The sequence below is a fragment of the Diceros bicornis genome, chromosome 2 (genome assembly GCF_020826845.1).
Source record: "Diceros bicornis minor isolate mBicDic1 chromosome 2, mDicBic1.mat.cur, whole genome shotgun sequence".
Lineage (NCBI taxonomy): Eukaryota > Metazoa > Chordata > Mammalia > Perissodactyla > Rhinocerotidae > Diceros > Diceros bicornis.
In genome coordinates, this window is record NC_080741.1 from 93,175,085 (window position 1) to 93,194,559 (window position 19,475).

General features: G+C 55.1%; 1 long non-coding RNA gene across 1 annotated transcript; it reads left to right on the forward strand.

Annotated features, from left to right (window-relative positions):
* The first annotated feature begins 4,747 nt into the window (after positions 1 to 4,747).
* On the forward strand, positions 4,748 to 11,697 carry LOC131420782 (uncharacterized). The gene is made up of 2 exons (XR_009223681.1): positions 4,748 to 5,751; positions 9,622 to 11,697. It is a non-coding gene; the product is annotated as an uncharacterized LOC131420782 (long non-coding RNA).
* The last annotated feature ends 7,778 nt before the right edge of the window (positions 11,698 to 19,475 follow it).

The following is a 19,475-nucleotide window of genomic DNA, read 5'->3' on the forward strand; positions in this document are numbered from 1 at the left end:
CATTACATGGAGGCCCGATGATAATCTTTGTTGAAATAATATTTAACACATGCTGTACTTTTAATTAACTATCTGAATAATCTCAAATTAATACCAGAGCTTTAAAAATAAGTTTTCATTTTCGCGTTTGGTAACATAATAGCGGCCCGGCTGGCCCGTTTCCCCCTCCTTTGATTTAATTAAGAGCCCTTTTGTGTGTCTCTTGTCACTTCAGAAACGGACAAAGCACCCGGGTGGGCAGGCCGGAGGGAGCTCCTGTCTCGGGGTCCCAGGCCGAGGCCGCAGGGTGAGGGGACGTAGGGGCTCTGGGGTTAGGTCCTCACCAGAGCCCTGGGCTGCTACCACAGCGTGGTCATCACACACATTGGCACAGGGACACTCGAACACAGTCACCGATGCCCACAGGTCGCCTCTCATACACCGGGTGGCACTCAGAGGCAGGTGGTAACCCGCCCCCACACCCTGAAGTGCCCAGCACACACAGACGCTTCCTGCACCTGCAGGAACATGCGCATGCACACACACGCACACACACAAACACACACGATGGCTTGGGGATTGACAACTGAAGCCAGCCTGGGCTTGGGCTTAACAATTGCATTCGAATCTAGACCCCAGAAGACCACAGGCTGCTGGCCCAGGTCCCGTCCCCAGCTGACTCCTGAGTGTGAGCGTGTGGACGAGAGTGTGTGCGTGTCTCTCTCCCTATTTTTCTGTCTCTGTCTCGGTGCCTCTATTCCGGGCTTGACGCTTCTAGAAACAAGGCGGGGCAGGCAGCCTCCCGGCCGCTTTGCTCGTGGGGCTGATCCTGCTTCCACTGTGCCAGAGGCTCCTGAGGAGTGGGCAGCGGGGACGTTTTCCCCGGGGTCTTTGCCTTGCCCCCCGACAAGTCACGCCCTTCTCCTCTGGACAGAGACGGGCTGAGGGAGGCCTTCCTCAGGTGAGGGGCCCCGGAGGGCTCCGTGGGGAAACCGAGACCCCAAGGGGCCCTAGGCGACTTGGCCAGGGCCAGGCTGGGGGGCTCTCCCCGCTCGGGGGTGCGCAGAGCCTGTCGGCCGCGAGGCTGCAGCGGGAAGCGGCTGCTGCCCTGGAGCAGCGCCGGCGCGGGAGCCCCTCTGAAAGGCCGGCTCGCGGCTCCGCTGGCGCCGAGGAGCTCTGCGGCACGCAGGCTGGAAGGGGCCGGCGTCTCCAGGCTCCTGCACACATCGGGTTGACTCCTCCAGTCAGCCAAAGCTCAGGGGCTGCCTGCGTGCTGAAGGAGCGGATCCAGCCCTGTGACCACACGATGGTGACCATGAGAGGGTCCCCGCCCTCATCAGGCACCCACTCCAGGGGGACATCCCATGATGGGCGTGGGGAGTCAGCATGCAGGCCCTGGGCCTCGCCCAGCGGGGGGCCTCCTCAATAAGGTGGTCGGAGAAGAGGATTCTGGGGCTGCAGCGACTGAGGAAGGGTCCAGCTCCCAGCCTTGGTCCTGGGACGTGGCGCACGAGCAGCAGGCCAGGGCTGGGAACTGACTGTCCTGGGGCGTGGCGCCCCCCCACCAACCGGTCCCTTCTGGCTCAGGCTGAGCAGCCAGCCCTGGTCAGCTGGGACCCAGCTGACTCCTGCCCCAAAGGCCGCCTGGAGGGGCAGGCAAGCCTGCTCCCACCCACCCCACCCTGGCCAGAGAGGACTGGCCAGGCCACGAGAGCACCTCATCCCCCACTGTCACCCATGAGGGCACGGTCACTCACAGCCACACTGTCACACACCCTCACGCACATTCACACGTGTGGTCACACAGTTACCCAGGAGCACACACAAGAGAGCACACGGGGCTCCAGAAGGCCGACTGGCCCTAGGGAGGGTGACAGTCACAGGGGGGCCCCCCAGGTCCCCTCCACCTGTGCCTCCACCTGGGCAGCCAGTCGTGGAGGCCACATGTGGGGTGGGGGCCGTGCACAAGGCCCAGGAATGCCCACAGGTCCCCAGGAGGGGCAGGGGTCCCGGTTTACGGAGGGGGCCGTGGGCTCAGAGAGGCAAGCTCAGTCGCTCAAGGTCGCACAGGGAGAAATGGATGGAGCCAGGCCTGGGATTGGAGCCTGTACACCAGTCTGCCACCCGCTGTCCCCACTCCTGAATGGCTTACCTGCCGCAAGGCCTGTTGCTAAGTGGAGGCGGGGCTGCAGCCGGAAGGCCAGGAGGGCGACCCTGACCCAGAAGACACGGAGCCCCAGTTCTGTGGCGAGACCCCCCGGGAGTAGGGAGAGAGTTCCCTATGTCTCTCAAGATTGTCACAGAGCCAGAAACCACTGAGGCTTGCCCCCAGCAGGGACCTGTGACCTCACCCCCTGCCCCCTGTGCGCTGCTGTGCACACATGTGAGGCTGCCATGCTCGGGAAGTGCTGAGAATGGGGTGCTCCAGAAAGTCCTTCCTTCATCCATTTGCTCACTCATTCAGTCAGTGAACAGGTCCACACGGGAGGTGCCGGCGCTGTCCTCCACGGGGGTGGCAAGACCTACCCAGACGCTGCCCTCCTGGAGCTGCCACCCTACTGGGGGAGACAGGCATTATGCAGTCACCAAAGACTAAGGAAGTGATTTCAGATAATGATCATTAGCCAGTGTAATCAGAGAGGGCTTCTCTGAGGAGGTGACATTTGGTCTGAAACCTGAGTGACAAGAAGGAGGTAGTCAGGCAAAGAATTGTAGCGGGAGGATTCCAGGCAGAGGGACCAGCAAGGGCAAAGCCCCAGAAGAGGGAAAGCTCACTGGAGGGAGGCCTGGGCAGGGCGACGGTCAGCAGGGCCCAGCTAGGAAGCTGCAGATAAAGACAGGCAAATGGGGCGGCCACACTCTGTCTGAGGGCAATTGCTGCTCAGGTCCGGCCCATGGCTGCCTGCGGGGCTGAGCACCCAGAGTGGCCAGAGGTTCCAATCTTGCAAGAAAAGCTGCGGACCTAGGCTTTTGTGTAAAACCTCCTGATTTTTCAAATGGCCACAATTGAGTCAACTTTTTCTGAAACTATTCAAGCCACACAAAACCTTTTTGGGGCCAAAACCAGCCTGTGGGCCTCTAGTTGGAGACCTCACCAGGAAGTGAGGGCCTGGGCTCAAATCCTCCTCCCAGACTGTCCAGCCGCGCAGCCTGGCAAGCTGCCTGCTCTCTCTGTGCTTCAGTGCTGTCCTCTGTAAAACGCAGATCGTAGTGCCTGCCTCACACAGATGCCCTGGAGGGTGAAATGCTTTAATTTATTCGTGGATTCAGTGAATATTTATTGAACATCTACTGTATACCAGGGATGGTACTAGGTTTGGGGGGTCGTGACAGTGAACAAGAGACAAAAGTCTCCGCCCTGGTGCATCTTACAGCCCACGGGATACAGAAAATGAACACCCCGAGTCAGCACCCAGGGAGAAATGCCATGTAGCAAGAAGTGCCAAGGAGAAAAAACAGGACAGAGAGGGACGCAGGATGAGCTGAGGGGGGAGGGGAGACATTTTAGATGGAGTGGCCACGGAGGGCCTTACTGAGGAGGTGGCATTCGAGTAAAGGCCTGAAGCAAATGAGGGAGAGAGGCACACAGCTATCAGGGTGAGGTGTAGTCCAAGCAAAGGGAACAGCCAGTGCAAAGGCCCTGAGGCCTGGCTGCTCAAGGAAATAACAAGGAGACTGGTGTGGCTGGAGTGGAGAGAGTCAGGTCAGAAAGGTGGGGAGGTGGGGGTTGGGAGGAGATCCGAGGGGCCTTGTGGCCGTTGTGCGGGCTCTGGCTTTTCCGAGTGAGCCGAGAGCCGTGGGAGCGGTGAGGTCTGACTTTGGTTTTAACAGGATCCTTCTGGCTGCTGCTGGGGCAGAAGCAAGAACAGGAGGGAGGCTACTGCAGTAGTACAGGCGAGAGGTGATGGGGCTGAAACAGGGCCAACTGTGGGGCTGGGAGAAGTTGGTTAGATTCTGGGTAGATTTCAGAGGTCAAGCCAGCCAAGAGAGAGAAAGCAGGGGGTGGAGGAAGATGCCCAGGTGTGGTCTGGGCACCTGGGAGATGGAAGTGCCATCTCCAGGGATGCAGAGAAAGAGCTGGTTTGGGGTGGGTGTGGAACTGGATGGACATGCAGGGAAAGCAGCTGGAGAGAGGAGGCTGGGAGGAGAGGGCCACCCAGACAGGACGTTGGGCACCCCTTCTGGGGACAGGATGAATCACGGAGCAAGTGCAGACGCAGTGAGGACAAGTCATGCCCACAGCAGGCTGGGATGGAGGGACGCCAGCATCGCTTGTCACCCGGGGTTCCAGGGAACGGGGAAGGGCTGGAAGCAGCTCCGGAACGCAGGCCCGTGAGGGGACGCCGGGTCATCCTAGGGTCCCTGGCCCCGTGCCGGGTCGCTGGGGACGGCAGCCTGAGGGGTCCTCCGGTCCTGGGGACTCCGGCGAGCGGGAGGCCCCTCTCCCCCGCCTCCGCCGCCGCAGCCCTCCCCTCTCCCTATGCTCACTCCCCCACGCGCCCTCCCCCTGCCCCCTCGCCACCTGCGGGGTCGGGCAGACCCGGGCCTTTGTCCCGCTCCCCAGCCCCGCCGCCCCGCGAGGCGCCCCCGAGCAAACACAGCTGAGCGCCAGGGCTCGCGTGCCGCCCCCGCCCCCCAAATCTTCGGGCCGCGGGCGGAGGCTTAGCAGGGCAGCTGCGGGCCTGGGCGGGGTGGGCGCCGCGCCCCCCGCCCCCCGCCGGCCGGCCGGCCGCGCCTTTGTCATGCAGATGGCCCGCTGGCGGCCGCGCCTCCGCACCGCAGCTGAGCGGGGGGCCGGGGGCGTCTCTGCTCCCAGATCAGGCCCAGGGGCGGCGAAGACCCCCTTTATCCTCGCGCCGGGAAACCCGGTTCTCCCTAGACCTGTTCAAGTCGCGGGGTGTCCCCGGGCCTGTCTTTTCCTTGCATTCTAGGCCAAGGAAACTGTGTGCACGGGCCTGAAGGCCGCGAGCAGAGGCTGAAGTTTCCACCGCTTCTGTGTGGAGCACATTGGGGAACAGCCTCCAGCCCTCCTACGTGCGCCCCTTCCAGCCCGACCAGCAGAGCGACCCCCGCAGCAGTCCTGGGCCCGCTGCCGCACTGGGGGTCGTTGGGACTCAATCCTTGCCCATGCTGGCTCAATCTTCCCACCTGTACTTGGAGGGCCGGGCCGGGAAGGCAGAGGACGAGTGGGATGACGCTCTGACTTCAGGCTACGAGGAGGCTGACTGACACGGGGCTGTGGACGTCCTGCGCACAGTGGGCGCTCTGGGTAATGGTGCAGATGCTCAAGATGCCAGGGTCCCGTCCCCCCAGTGCTGCTCCTCTCCCCACCCATCCTGGTCCCTCCTATGGCAGCTGGGGTGGGGCCTTGGCTGAGGACACGCCCACTCTCTCCAGAGCAAAAGATTCACCAAAACAAAGGCGATCAAAGAAAGTTATTTACTGCAGGTCGTCAAGAGTCAGGCCTGGGGCAAGACCTGGGAGGAGAAACGTTCCTGCCATTCCTGCTGCTGGAATCAGGCCTGGAGGAGCTGGTATCCCCAGCCAGGGTCACCAGTACCTGGGAGCACCTTCTTTCCCCATTTTGCAGACGAGCAGCCTGAGGCCAGAGAGCAGTGGGAACCTGCGCCTCCCAGCCCTTGTCTTTGCCTGCAAAGAGCAGAGGACTGGAATTCATGCCAGAAGATACAGGAACGACCGACACGCATACGTAAGATGCTTGGAGTCCAGGATATGCAAACGGAAGAACATGGTATCACCCCCAGCTCTCAGGTAAAAAGCAAGAGCACCGACAGCACGAGTTGCTGGGCGCTGTGGGACAAGGGGCCTCTCCACCCTCTCCACGGTGAGAACCGTGGGCGCCGCTGCTGGCGCGCAGGGTGTCAATATGAATCCTGCTCCGAATTCCGCAGGAGCTTCGGTCCAGTGATCTTACTTCCGGGAATCTATCTTTAAAAGGAACGCACAGGACGGGTGGGCAAGCGTGTTTACTGTGGTGAAACCTCAGAAGTCTCCCCAGAGCACGGCTTTGCAGGCAGGTGGGAGTTCCCATTCCCGCTCTGCCACGGGTGACCTTAGGCTGCGTGACCTTGGACAACTGACCTCAGTTTCCTCACCTGGAAGGTGAGAATAATGTTGACCTCTACCCCCTTCAGGGCCTGCGTAAGGCCACAGAGGGAGAGCGCTCACCCCAGAGTGCATTAGAGGCACACAAGGGATAGTTTTACATGAAGGAGAAGCGGAGTGTTCTGATACGATGAGTTATAACAGTCTTTACAGATGGACATGAGAGCCTCTCGGGCCTCAGTTTCCCTTTTTTTTTTTTTTTTTTTTTTTTTTTTTTTTTTTTTTGTGAGGAGATCAGCCCTGAGCTAACATCCGCCAATTCTCCTCTTTTTTTGCTGAGGAAGACGGCCCTGGGCTAACATCTGTGCCTATCTTCCTCCACTTTATATGGGACGCCGCCACAGCATGGCTTACCAAGCAGTGCGTCGGTGCGCGCCCGGGATCCGAACCAGCGAACCCCGGGCCGCCGCAGCGGAGCGCGCGCACTTAACCGCTTGCGCCACCGGGCCGGCCCCTCAGTTTCCCTTTTATTTATTTATTTTTCGAGGAAGAGTGGCCCCGCACTAACATCTGTTGCTAATATTCCTTTCTCTTTTTTCTCCCCAAAGCCCCAGTACACAGTTGTATATCCTAGTTGTAGGTCTAAGGAGGCTGGTGGGGAGAGGGACATCCGTCAGTCTGTTGGACTGTGTGTCCGTCCCAGGCCAGACTCAATCTTGCCCATTACAGCTGAGGGTGGGGGAGGGGAGAACAGCCCTCCGCCCCAGGCCTGGCCCTCTGGCTGGAAAGGCCAGTGAAAGGTGGGGGTTTACCTCACACACCTCTAGGGAGGGGCCTTTATGGCCAGATCCGGTTTCTGGCAGGACTGGTTAGTCCAGGTGGCCCTTGATGGATGGCCGAGATAAGGTCTGTGCAGATTGGCTGGGCTGGGCAGGAGACCCAAGCTGGGCAAAGACTGGGGGTGGTCCAGGCCCAGCCTGATTCAGAGGTGGGATGGGGTCTGCCCCTGTCTTGTCCCAGCTGCTGTCACCAGCTTTTGGGGGCCACTCAGCTGCCTTCTCTGAACCTCTCTTCCCTGCCTGCAGTGAAAGGTGGCACAGAAAGAGTCCTGCGGAGGGGTAGTACAGGCCTGAGGTTGCCCAGGCAGGAGGTGCTACAGGTAAGAGTTTGTACAGGCACATGATGAGGTTCTAAAGCCAAGATATAGTATGGACTGAGGTTGCCTAGGTATGAGGTTGTTCAGGATTCCACATTTTAGGTGGGCAGTCTTGGTTGTCCTGTCTCTGTCAGACATTCTGGAAGCCCCCAGGGTCTGACTGGGCCAGCTCACCCTCATGGGCTTGGTTCTCATGGGCCAGTGGCCTCCTGCTCCCTCTAACTTCATCAGGCTCTAAGCAGTCCCTTCAGTAAACCCTTCCACCTCGTTGGAGAGTCACCTCTTTCCTGCCAGGACCCTGACCAATGAACTTCTGGGATCCTCAAGGCCCTAGGGAGCAGCTGCTCTTGCCCATTTTATAGGGAGGAGTGCCCATGAAAGGAGCCCGTAGTCCCTCTGGACCTGGACTTCCCTCATTCTCAGCACAGACCTTGGAAAAGACAGCCCGTGGGTCTGAGAGCAGAAACGGGCTTTGCGTGCAGAAACTATCTATGGGAAGCGGTCCCAGGGAAGAGGGGGAGCCACGGTGGGGCAAGGCAGGGAGAGGGGAAAAGCCGGCAGAAGGAGGCGTCGTTGAACCACGGTCAGTAGGGCACTGACCGCTGGGGCCATCTGAGGAACCTCCAGACATGTGCTGAAAACTGTCCACTTGAGGGGCAAAAGGGGACACAAGCCATAGGCTCCAACCCCTTGGTCAGGGGTTGCCCATCAGCCCCGCACTTCTGGGTTCACACACATGAGTGCCAACCAGGTCTCCCAGATGTCCTCGCCGCGACAGAGAAGCTCTGGGCCGGGGTGCGCTGGGCTGCCAGCCACGTCAACACAAAGCCGGTGGGAGGCAGCAGGAGCCGCTCACCACTGCTCCGTGGCTGGGGTAAATGCAGATGCGGAGGCCTTGCGGTGAGCTGCAGAGGTGCCCAGTGCAGTCCGCAGTTTAAAATAAGGTGTATTCACGGAAAATTTGAGGTTCAGTAAGGCCAACAGGTCAGGAGACGATGCCATTGAAAAGACAGTTTGTTACAGCCCCAGAGGAGGGGGCACGCCGTGCTGCACAGGGCCACACGGGGAAGCCCCTGGGGGGTCAGGAGGCAGAGGTCTGGAGGGTGGAGGTGGGGTGGGGGGACTGTGGGCAGGAGCCTCTGTTGTGGTTTCCTCAGAGAAGGGGTAAGCAGGCTTAGGACCAGCTGGTCTGAATAATTTCACAGGCTCTGGGCATAGGGGCTATCCCAGCTGTCTGGTACCTGCCCTGGGTGATGAGGGCAGGGGGCTAGTAGCCCCAAGTGTGAGAGGCCCTAGAGGAGGTGGGCGTGTGGGCTCTGGATTGGTTGGTTTGCACTTGAAAAGCACGCTCTTGGGTGAGTCATTTACTCTCTTTAGGGACTGGCCAGTGGAGGGGGGCATCCCCTCCGGGGTCAGCCAGGCCCAGAGGTCAGAGCATCAGACATCCACCCCCTCCCCCACCTCAGCTCTGTTTGTGGCCTTTGTGAGGTTCAGTGTGTCCCTGAGTCCAATTCAAGGTGGTAGCCAGCCTGGACCCTGCTAGATTGTGACGCAGGAGTCAGGAGAATGAGCTACAGCCCCCTTGGTCCCCAAGCTGGAACTGATGTTGGTCATCTCCCTCCACCGCCCGTTCTGGATTTCCCTCACCTGCAGCCAGCACTTCCAGTGCTCTAGGTTTCCCTGGTGGGACGATCCAGATCTTCTCCAGGGGTCTGAGACTGTAGTTGCCTGGCCCTGTCCAGCCGTGGTTGCTGTAACTGCCCAGTTGTCATTGTCACTGGGTCTGGAAAGACAAGGAGAAGCCCCAGAGAATTCTGAGTTCAGGAGATGTTCCTCCCCGACTCCTCTGTGTGCAGCAGCTCCCTCTTCTTACGGAGGTCCCAGGAGATGACCTGACCAGCAAATTGACTATCAGGCCATAGTGGTGGCTGCAAGTTCCTGGGACAGTTATCATGTGTCCTACCCCATCCCCAAACCAGCCCTCTAATCTGGCCAGGGCTAAGGTTGTGCGGCAGGAGTAGGGATTTGGCAAGAGGGAAGGTGGGTGGGAAAGAAGGACCCTCCGCCCTCCAGCCCCTGGCTGCGCTCCAGTTACAGGGCCCAGCACTGTGTGGGCCTGGGCTCGGTGCGTGGGCTGCGTCCAGAGGACAAGCCTCCAGCCCTCAGGATGTCCCCGGCTGGCACCAGAGCTAGGCCTTCAATGGGCCATTCCTTTTAGAGCAGCTGCTTCTGAGAGATGTGAACTAGAGTGTGACCAAAGGCCCCGTGGTTGTATTGCCATTGTCACCTCCTTCTGGTGAAGTGGTCCCTGGTCTGAGACAGTAGCGTGCAAGACACCAGGGTTCCTTGTGAGAATAAAGCTAATATAACCTAAGGTATCCGTTGTATGTAATGAATTAACTTCTTTCCTCTGTGTCTAGAATGGGACTAACGATGGATCATCCTTGAGTAAACTGAGAGAATAATCACTTGAATGATTTTCTGTGTGCTCCGTTCACATGGGAAACTGATTGAGAAGCCGTCTAGCCCGGTTGGAAAAACCTGAGCGTCAGACCCCTGTGAGCTCCTGGCTGGTGGCAGAGGTGCGGCAGCTGGGGAGGCAACCCAGAGAGGGTGTTCATCCCAGCAGAGAGAAGTTGCTGGCCTGTCCAGGGTAGAAAGGATCCAGCGTGAACAACTTGCTATCAGGTGGCTGCTCAGTCTCCTGGAGGGGGACCCCAACAAGAGCGCAGAGGAGTCTCTGTGGCTGGAAGGGCGCGTGGACCAGCGACAATGGCTGACTACTGTTGGGCCCACGCAGAGCCCCCGCCACCACGGCAGCTCTGCTCGCAAACCCATTGTGCAAACGCTGGAGGGCTCACCGGCAAGTCAGTCTCCCCTGGTTGTCGCCTCGCTCCTCTGTGGGGGTGCAGACATGCTGTGCCCACCCTCTGACTTAGTCCCCAGACTTCCTCGTTTTGGGTCGTCCGTTCTTGCTCCTCTCAGGCCCGTGATCAACCAGCCAAGCTCGTGACGGCCGCCCAGGAATCCGCACGTGCCCCTTCCTCGGACTGCGTTTCCCTCCCTGCACAACGAGTGAGCGGGTGCACTGCTGCCAGTGCTGCCCTGGGAGCATACCTCTTCACCTCTGCTTTAGGGATTCCCGAGGGGCTGTGGGACAGCAGAGGTCCACATCTGGCCGCAGGCCCACCTGGAAGCCAGGCCTTGATTTTTCCTGCTCTGTCACTTGACCTCAGGGACGCCTCCCGTGAAGCTACAGGTGGGCAGAGGAATTGGCGTGAGGCCGAGACAGGTACAGAACATGCGAGTCTGGGCCCCTCCTTGTGGACCTGTGCCGCAGAGCACCCCCGTCCATCACAGTGGGTCCCCACCGGACCCGACCACTTTATGACTCGGCGGATCTGATGAGGGGCAGCTCCAGTCACACGGTTACGTGATGTCCCATTACCAGACGCTCAGGCCCTGCAGGGCCCCTGTAACATTCCAGAAGCCGCTCCTAGAACAGCATGGCCTTGCTGCAGGACTCTGAGCATCTGCACTGCAACTTCCCAGCAGGGCTGGCCAGGGGCTCCACCCGTGGCTTCTGCACCACCATCAGATACATCTGCAGATCGGGGGGCCTGAGGGGCAGCCTGACCACAGTCTGAACCTTTTGCAGAGCCTTTTGCTCTGGGCCCTACTCGGAGCTTGCAGTCACCTGGTGAATGGGTCCAGGCAGCGTTCCGAAGTGTGACGTTTGCTGCATCCCAGGTCCCAGGAGTCCCCTGAGTGCTGAGCCTCTTTCTTAGTGGTCAGAGGTGTGAGGGGCAAGAGCTTGTCCTTCTCTCCAAAAAAGATATCCCAGCATGCCCCAGACCTTGGCACTCCTCAAATCTCCACTGCTGAGGCCAGCTGCCCGTGCCTCACGAGGAGGACAGGGTACTTGCACAACGCGCCCCAGGTCCGATCAGCGTGATGGCATCAGTAGAGTGGCTCAGCAAGACGTGTGGTGGCACATGGAGACTCCGCAGGCTCTTCATGGCACGTCATGCTTTTTTCTCTACAATTAAATCCAAGTGAAATTGAATGCAGTCCTTTAACTTGGTTAAGCTGCCAGCATAATACGATCCATTTTGATACCACTGAGCCTGCTCCCCATTTTCCAACCTTGCTCGGGGTGTGTTCGTGTGAGAGATACCTGCAATTACACTCCCTCCAAGATTAGTGACGATTATTTTGGGTGATGGGAGTTGGGAGTGGTTATTTAATTTTTAAAAAAATTTTTCTGTCATTTAAATTTGTAAAATAAATATGTTAATCATCACAAATAAAAAAAATTTTTTGGCACCTATGTGAGATGATGGATATTAACTAAACCTATTGTGATAATAATTTCACAATATATGTAAGTCAAATCATTATGCTGTACACCTTAAACTTATACACTGCTGTATGTCAATTATCTCAATAAAACTGGAAAAAATAAAAAAGTAAAAATAAATATGTTTTAAAAAGTAGGCTAAATTTTTATTAAATAACATTTTAAAACTCCCGTGACCACTGCTGAGTGCGCCGTGTAAGCTGCCGTGCTGCGTTAGGTGCGTGGAGGTGGCACTGGTTCAGGCTGCAGGGGCTCCCGGCACCCGCGGGAGTGAGAGAGCTGAGGCCCAGAGGTGGCGGGAGATGACCTCGCCCTCCTTTGGGCCCAGGTTCACATCACAGAGGCGAGTCGGGTAGGGAAGACACTGGGGACAGGCTCAACCTTCCAGAAGCTGGGCTGTAGCGTGCAGGTCCCAGCACCAGGGGAGAAACAGTGTCCAGCCAAGCACGCTGGAGGGGAGAGAGGGCTCCAGCGCCATTTAAGCAGACTCAGCGGGCAGGAGGAACAGAAACAGTAATAGTGAACGTTTGTGTGGCCCTTAGTGTGTGAGGTGTTCTGACCGCTTTATCCGTATTAGCTCGTGCAGTTCTCCAAAAAACCCTAAGCAGTCAGGTCTATTATTATCCCCATTTTACAGATAAGGAAACTGAGGAAGACCGGCTCCGAGCTAACATCTATTGCCAATCCTCTTCCTTTTTTTTTTTGTTTTTCCCCAAAGCCCCAGTAGATAGTTGTATGTCATAGTTGTACATGCTTCTAGCTGCTGTATGTGGGACGCGGCCCCAGGATGGCCGGAGAAGCGGTGCGTTGGTGTGTGCCCGGGATCCGAACCTGGGCCGCGAGTAGCGGAGCACGCACACTTAACCGCTAAGCCATGGGGCTCGCCCAAGGGACCATTTAATAACTTGCCTGGAGGAAACTAACTGAGGCAGGAGTCTGGATATAGATGGGGCCAGCATGCATACACTCATGCATTTATTTTTTTCAACAAGTATTTCCATGTGCCTAGTGCTGTTTCTGGCATCGAGGAAATAGAAGTTAGCAAACACATACCCTCACCCACCACATATCCCTGCCCTCAAGGATGTTCCAGTCTAGGGGGGGATACGCACTCAACATGTAAGCACACATATATATTGTTACACAACGACGGCCTCCATGAAATGAGGCTATACCAGAAACTGACCTGGCTAGGGAGTCAGGGCAGGAGTCCTGGGACAAAGGATATTTTAGCTGAATGCTGAAGAATGCGTAGAAGTTAGGGGTTGAAGAACATTCTGGGAAGTGGGAACATTATATACAAAGGCCCTGTGATAAGCAGGAGATTAATTCATTAGAGATTCCAGAAGGGGGGCAGCATAGCTAGAGAGTAGAGAGCAACAGGGAGTCTGGTGGGAGATGGGAACCAAGAAGTGGGCAGGGACCCCATCTTTTAGAACCTTATAGGCCAGGATAAAGAGTTTGGATTTTATCCTAGATGCATTGGGAAGCTATTGGAAGATTTTAAGCAAGACAGTCACATGGTCTAATTTACCTTTTCACAGGACACTTTGGTTACTATACGGAGTCAGGTGGCAAAGGAGGAAGCAGCAAGACCCATCAGGAGGCTGTTGTAGTGATGTGGGCAAGAGATGCCTGAACCATAGTGATGAGAATGGGGGTGAGGGGCTGCCCCTCCCCCACACTTCCACTCATATTCTGGCAGTTAGAACTTAGTCTCGTGGGCCACACCTGGCTGCAAGGGAGCCTGGGAAATGTGATCTTGATTCCACATGACCTTATGCCCACTGAAGAACCTGGCATTCTGTTTCTAAGGAAGACAGGGGGCACTGATATGGAGGCAGATATCTAGCAGCTCTGCCATTGTGATGTAGACTCGATGGCAGTGCTGATGCTGATGGTCAGGGTGACATTTGTGGCACCTGTGCTGGTGCTGTGGGCAATGGCAATGTTTGAGGTGATCGTGGTGGTATTGATGTTTGTGACAACAGTGGTGGTCTCGCTGACAACGTGGTGATGGCCACGTTGGTGGTGGTGGGGCTGGCGACAGTGTTTACTGGTGGGTGTTGGTGGAGATGGCAATTGTGATAGTGTTGATGATAGTATTTGTGGTGGTGGTGACAGTTTGCTGGTGGTGAAGGCGTCTGTGGTAAAAGTCAGAACTTTGTTGACACTGAAGGTGATGATCGTGTAGTGGCAGTGGTGCTAGGGATAGTGGTGGCAGAGGTGTGATGCGGACTTTAATTTCTCAATCCCCACTTACCCCGAGCCGGGAAGTGAGATTGGTCTCCTCCTTGCCCTTTAATTTCTTTCTGACTGGTACCCTTCCTCCACAAGCAAAAACAAAAAGACTCCCAAAGGCCAGCCTTCCCCTTTGAGGACCAAACCAGCAGGCATCCTCCTCTCTCATTCTTGTTGCTGCGTCTTCTAATCTCTCAGTCACTCCTCCTCAATTGCTGAAGGATTTGGAACCTGGCTCACAGACTTCCCCTAGATCCCAGGCTGTCCTATCTTCCTGGAGGATTTTAATGTCCACCTGGACAATCTGTCCAATGTCTGGCCTTTCAGTTCCTTGACTGCCTCATCTTCAAAGACCTCCTCCTGCTGGGCTCTTAGCTGCCCTTCTTCAGGATCACTAATTCAAACACCCTACACCCGGACTACCATCTTCTCCCTGCCTTTTTGGGTCACAGTCATGGTATTAGTTGTCTATTGCTGTGTAATAAATTATGCCAAAAGTTAGCAGCTTAAAACAACAACAAACATGTATTATTTCACACGGTTTCTGTGGATCAGGAACCCAGGCACTTAGCTGGGTGGTTCTGACCCATGTCTCCCATGAGGTTGTAGTCAAGATGCTGACTCTCGTCCTCTGAAGGCTTGACTGGGGATGGGGTGTTTAAATTAGTGATCCTAATTCAAACTGCCAAGGGGGCTCACTCACGGGGCTGCAGGCTGACGCTGGCTCCTGAGAGGTGGCTTGGTTCCTCACCACGTGGACCTCTCATGAAGCAGAATGTCCTCATGACATAGCAGCTGGCTTCCCCCAGAGCAAGTGACCCAAGAGCACAAGATGAAAGCCACAATGTCTTTTATGACCTAACTTCAGAAGTCATACTCTGTCATTTCCGAAATGTGCTATTGGTTCCCTGTGTGAGGCTCTCCAGCATGGGAGGGGACCACACAGACACCTGAATACCAGAGGCCATCTTGGACACTGCCTCCCACAACTATCAACCTTCTTCTTGCCTGCTTCAGAGCAACTGAGCCCAGAATGAGGGAGCCACACACCAGGGCAGATTGGATTCCTGTGTGGGTTCACGGTCACCAGCCCCAAAGGCCCTCCACACTGCTCGGCACTGTACTATGCGTCTTTCACCAACCTGACCTCCAACTCTCTAAACAGCCATTTCAAAACTTCACCCTCCCCAAACCCCATCCTCTTCCCCCTGCCACCTTGCTTTATTCTCAGAAAATGACCTTACTTCCAATTCTACAAAAAAAAAAAAAAAAAGAAGAAGCTACAGGAAGTCCCTCATCTTCCTGTGACCAAGCACACACATATCCATTTTCCTTCTCTGTTGTTGCAGTAGAGGAATTGTCCCTTCCACCCAGGCTAATCCATCCACCTATACTTTGGAGCCAGCCCCCCTCTCCTTTCCAAGAATCTGGCATTATCAACCGACACGTCTCTCTCTCTGTCTCTTTCTCTCTCTCTCTCTCTCTCTCTCTCTCTCTCTCTCTCTCTCTCTCTCACACACACACACACACACACACACACACACACTTGCCTCCTCTTTCAAGCAACTGTATTCCTCCCAATGAACCTGAAGCATCCATGGGCCCCCGTTACTCTCCTGTTGCCCTCTCTGACCTCCGGGGCAGGGAGCATGGTGGCCAAGTGCTCCTTCTCTTCCTCCGCACTCGGGGGTCCCTGCAGTTCTTCCCATGGTCTCTAAAGACCACATCTCATTCAAAGGGGCCAGGGCTCACTGGAGACACTGCTGGCTTCAGGTCTGAGGCAGAGGATATTCAAGAGGAGCCTGGAATATCTTATCACGCAGAATGCAAGGGGAGTGACGGAAGTCTGTGGGGTCATGAAGAGAGGACTCCAGAGCTAATCTGCAGGGGTTGGCACGCTGGCCAGAGGTGGGACCATCTGAACATCAGAGAACACTGCAATAGACTGAAATATGACAAAAAGATGTTAAAAATCCACGTGTCTATAAGGGTAGCTAAAAAAAACTTTATTAGTCAATATTGCGTCTGCTAAGAACCAACTTATTATTCCAAAATTTTTTAAGTAAATGGAAAGAACAGCCAATTATCCTCCATTTCCTACATGAACTATTTCTCAGAATAACTAGTTGATGAGAGAAATTCTCTTTAGGAAATTCCAGCGAATAAGTGAAAAGGGAATGATAGAGTATCACCACTTTGCAACCCTCTAATAGTGGAATTAGGCCTGACCATCAGTGATTACCAAAATCATTAGCGAAAAACAGATGGGGCCCTTTGCAATGGATGGGCTGGGCTGAGAACTCCTGAACTCATGGTCGGTCTTAATCTCCTGAAAAGGGAGAGCTCAGACAGCAGGTGTCTCCTAGAGGGCTACGCAGGAAGTACATGACCCCATCCAGGCAGTGGCCTTGCCGGAAACTCTTGCCTAAATCTGGTCGAGCCTCTGTACCTGTCTCAAGCCTCTAGAGCCACGAGAGATCCAGGGCTCAGAGGAACATGTTAAATGACACCACAGGGATGCATTTGGCTAACTACAAAATGGGACATTCTGTATGTCAAATACAGTTTCTCCAACAAGTGAATTGAAAAGAAAAACAGAGGGAAGGGGAATTTATAAACTTAAGAGCTTAAAAAAAGTAACAGTCAAATGCAATGTGTGGATGTTGTTTGAAAGCTGTTTTGAGCAAATCAAAAATAATCATGGAGATTTGAATAATGACTAGCTATTTGATGGTGATATTAAGACTCACTACGTTTCAAGTGTGGTAAAGGTATTGTGGTTTTTTTTTTTTGAAACTATTTTTTTTTGGTGAGGAAGATTGTCACTGAGCTAATATCTGTGCCCATCTTTTTTTTTTTTTCATGGGTGACACCACCACAGCATGGCTTGATGAGTGGTGTGTTTGTCTGCGTCCGGGATCCAAAACTGAGAACCCCGGGTCGCTGAAGCAGAGCACATAAACTTAACCACTATGCCACCGGCCGGCCCCCTCTGGTTATATTTTTTAAGTCTTTATATCTTTATGGATGACATAATATGATGTCAGAGATTTGCTTCAAAATAGTCCAAGGTAGGGGGAATGGGTGGGGCTAGAGATGAAACAAGATTGGCCGTATGCCAGCAATTGTTGAAGCTGGTGGAAGGAGATTCATGATACTACTCTCTCTAATTTCACATATGTTTGACAGTCATCAAGAAAAAAAGATTGTCCAGTCTCTTTTCTGTGCCATGGCAACAGAGGAGGCAGCTGCCCTGGATGGTGCCGCTACAAATGGGTGGAGACTTTGGCCTGCGTCGCTGAGCAGAGCCCCCACGGGCCAGAATGAGGCATGTAGCGTGAGATTGACATCCACATTTATGGGGCTAAGCCGTGGAGATCGGGGAGCTGTCGCCCAGCGTCACTGAGCTCGTCCTGACCGGGACGTTAGTTCATGCCAGTCCAGCTACTCTGCACTTCTCTGCTCCCTCTCATGGGCAGAGAACTTGAGTGTCATCTGTGTGCACTGTCCCATTCCGTCAACGGCCCACCCCCACCCCAATCTGACTTCTGCTCCATCACTTCATAGCAATAGTTTCTGCTAAGGTCAATGCTGTCCTCCACGTTGCCCACACCTGTGACCGCTCTTCAGCTCTCATCCATCATTCTTGCCCTCCTGGCAGTGGTCAGCAGAGTTGACCACTCCTTTCTTCTCTCCTGGCTTACAAGTCCTTCATGCCCCAGTTTCCTTCCCATCCCTCTGGAGGCTCCTGCTCTGTCTCCTCTGCAGGCTTAGCCTCCTGGGCCTGGCATTAAGCATGGAGGGTTGAGGTCTGTCATCTTTCTCTCACTCTTTGCTTTCATTTACTCCTTATCTGCAGATGCTCCTAAAAGTGTATTCCCAGACCTGAGCTCCCCTCTGAGTCCAGATCCGTGGATCCAACTGCCCATTTGAAATATCTCAGGGGTCTTGAAGGCGCCTCATATCAGCAAGTGACATCGGATTTGGGTTGTGCAAAGACATATCAAATTGGGACCTGAGCTCCTCCCCCAGAGAACTCCGTCACGTCCCCATCTCAGTGAAGGACTCCAGGATTCACTCCGTTACTTAGGACAAAAATCTGAGGGTCTGCCTCAACAGTCCCCTTCCCTTTAATCAGAGATCTGGTCCCCACCAAGTCCTTTAGGATTTTTACTTCCCAAATAGCTATTGAATTTATCTTCTTCTCTCCATCTCCACCCCAACCCCCTAGGGGGGCTGTCACCTCTCGCCTGGATGAGTGACATCTTCCTGACTGGTCTCCTTGCTGCTGTGCTGGCCCTTTCTCACCCTCTCTCCACACCGTTGTCAGACAGTCTTTGCACAACCCAAATCCGATGTCACCTTCCTACTTCATCCCCTTCCGTGACTTTCCACTGCTCTTAAAATCAAGATGACAACACTCACGCCAGACCTGCACACCATCCTGTCTCTGCCACCACGCTCTTTGCTCTCTCCCTCCAGCCTTTTCCCAGCCCCTTGTACTCGTGTGTCCCTCCTGCCACCAAGAATTTGCACATGCAGGTCCCTCTGCCTGATGCAATTTTCCCTCCCCTGATGAACTCGCACTCGCCTTTCCAATCTCAGGGAGCTTTCTCTCATCTTCCTATCTGGTCAACTCCCCCGAGAGACCCTTTCCCAGCATCCTGTCTGCCTCCCGTGGCACCTCTCTGAGTTGTGGGCTCACAATACCTCTGGGGACTATTTGATGAAAATCCCTCTCCCTTGCTAGACTATAATCATTGCAGGTGGGTGTCAGAAAAACCCACTATTCAGCCTGCAAATATTTCTTGAATAAGTAACTGAAGCAGTGGAGAGTGTGGTGGTGATGTTGTCCGGGTGCTGGTGAGGGAAGAGATGGTGATGGCGACGAGGGTGCTTCGTTGCTAGTGGCGACAGTGCACACGCTGGTGGAGGCGATGGTGGTGGTGTAGCGACGGCCGTGGCATGGGGGTGGTTGAGGGGATGACAGTGGCGATGGTGGTGTCCTAGTGCTCGTGTCCGCCCTCCTCCACACACACTTGGCCAGCAGACACTTGAGCAGATTCACACAGGATGGAGACTGTTGAAGCTGATCTATTCCAATAGCAGCCACCTGAAGAGACCACCCCTCAATCCAGGAGCCCCCCGGGTTTCTGGCTTTCCCACAAGTTGGGATTTCTTCTTCCTTTGACCCAGCCTGGACCCATTCAATAGTGCCCCTCCCTGCTTTTAACTCACATTAGCTAGGATTGACTCTGGCCCTGGTAACCAGGGAAGTGGAACAGAGCGGAGAGAGAGGAGCTGAACGGATTGGAGCCCACCCCTTCTCCTCTCCCTTGCCACTTCCTCCTCCTCTCGATGGCCTCTGAACATCCTTGACTTTCTCCGTCTCTACCTCTGGCCTAGGTGATCTCATCCATTCTCAAGCCTTTAAATGCCATTATACGCTGATAGATCTCGATTGTCCACCCCCAGCCCTGACCTTCTCCTGAACCCCAGATCCTGCCTCTTAGTGGTCACTGGGCATCTCTCCCTTGGCTCCCTATCATGCATGTCAGACTCAACGTGCCCCAAACGGAGCGCTCGATTTTCCTCCGCAAACCTGCCCCGCCCTCGTCTTCCCCACTGCACTGAACGGCCACTCCATTCTGGCATGCTGGCGTCGTCCTTGGC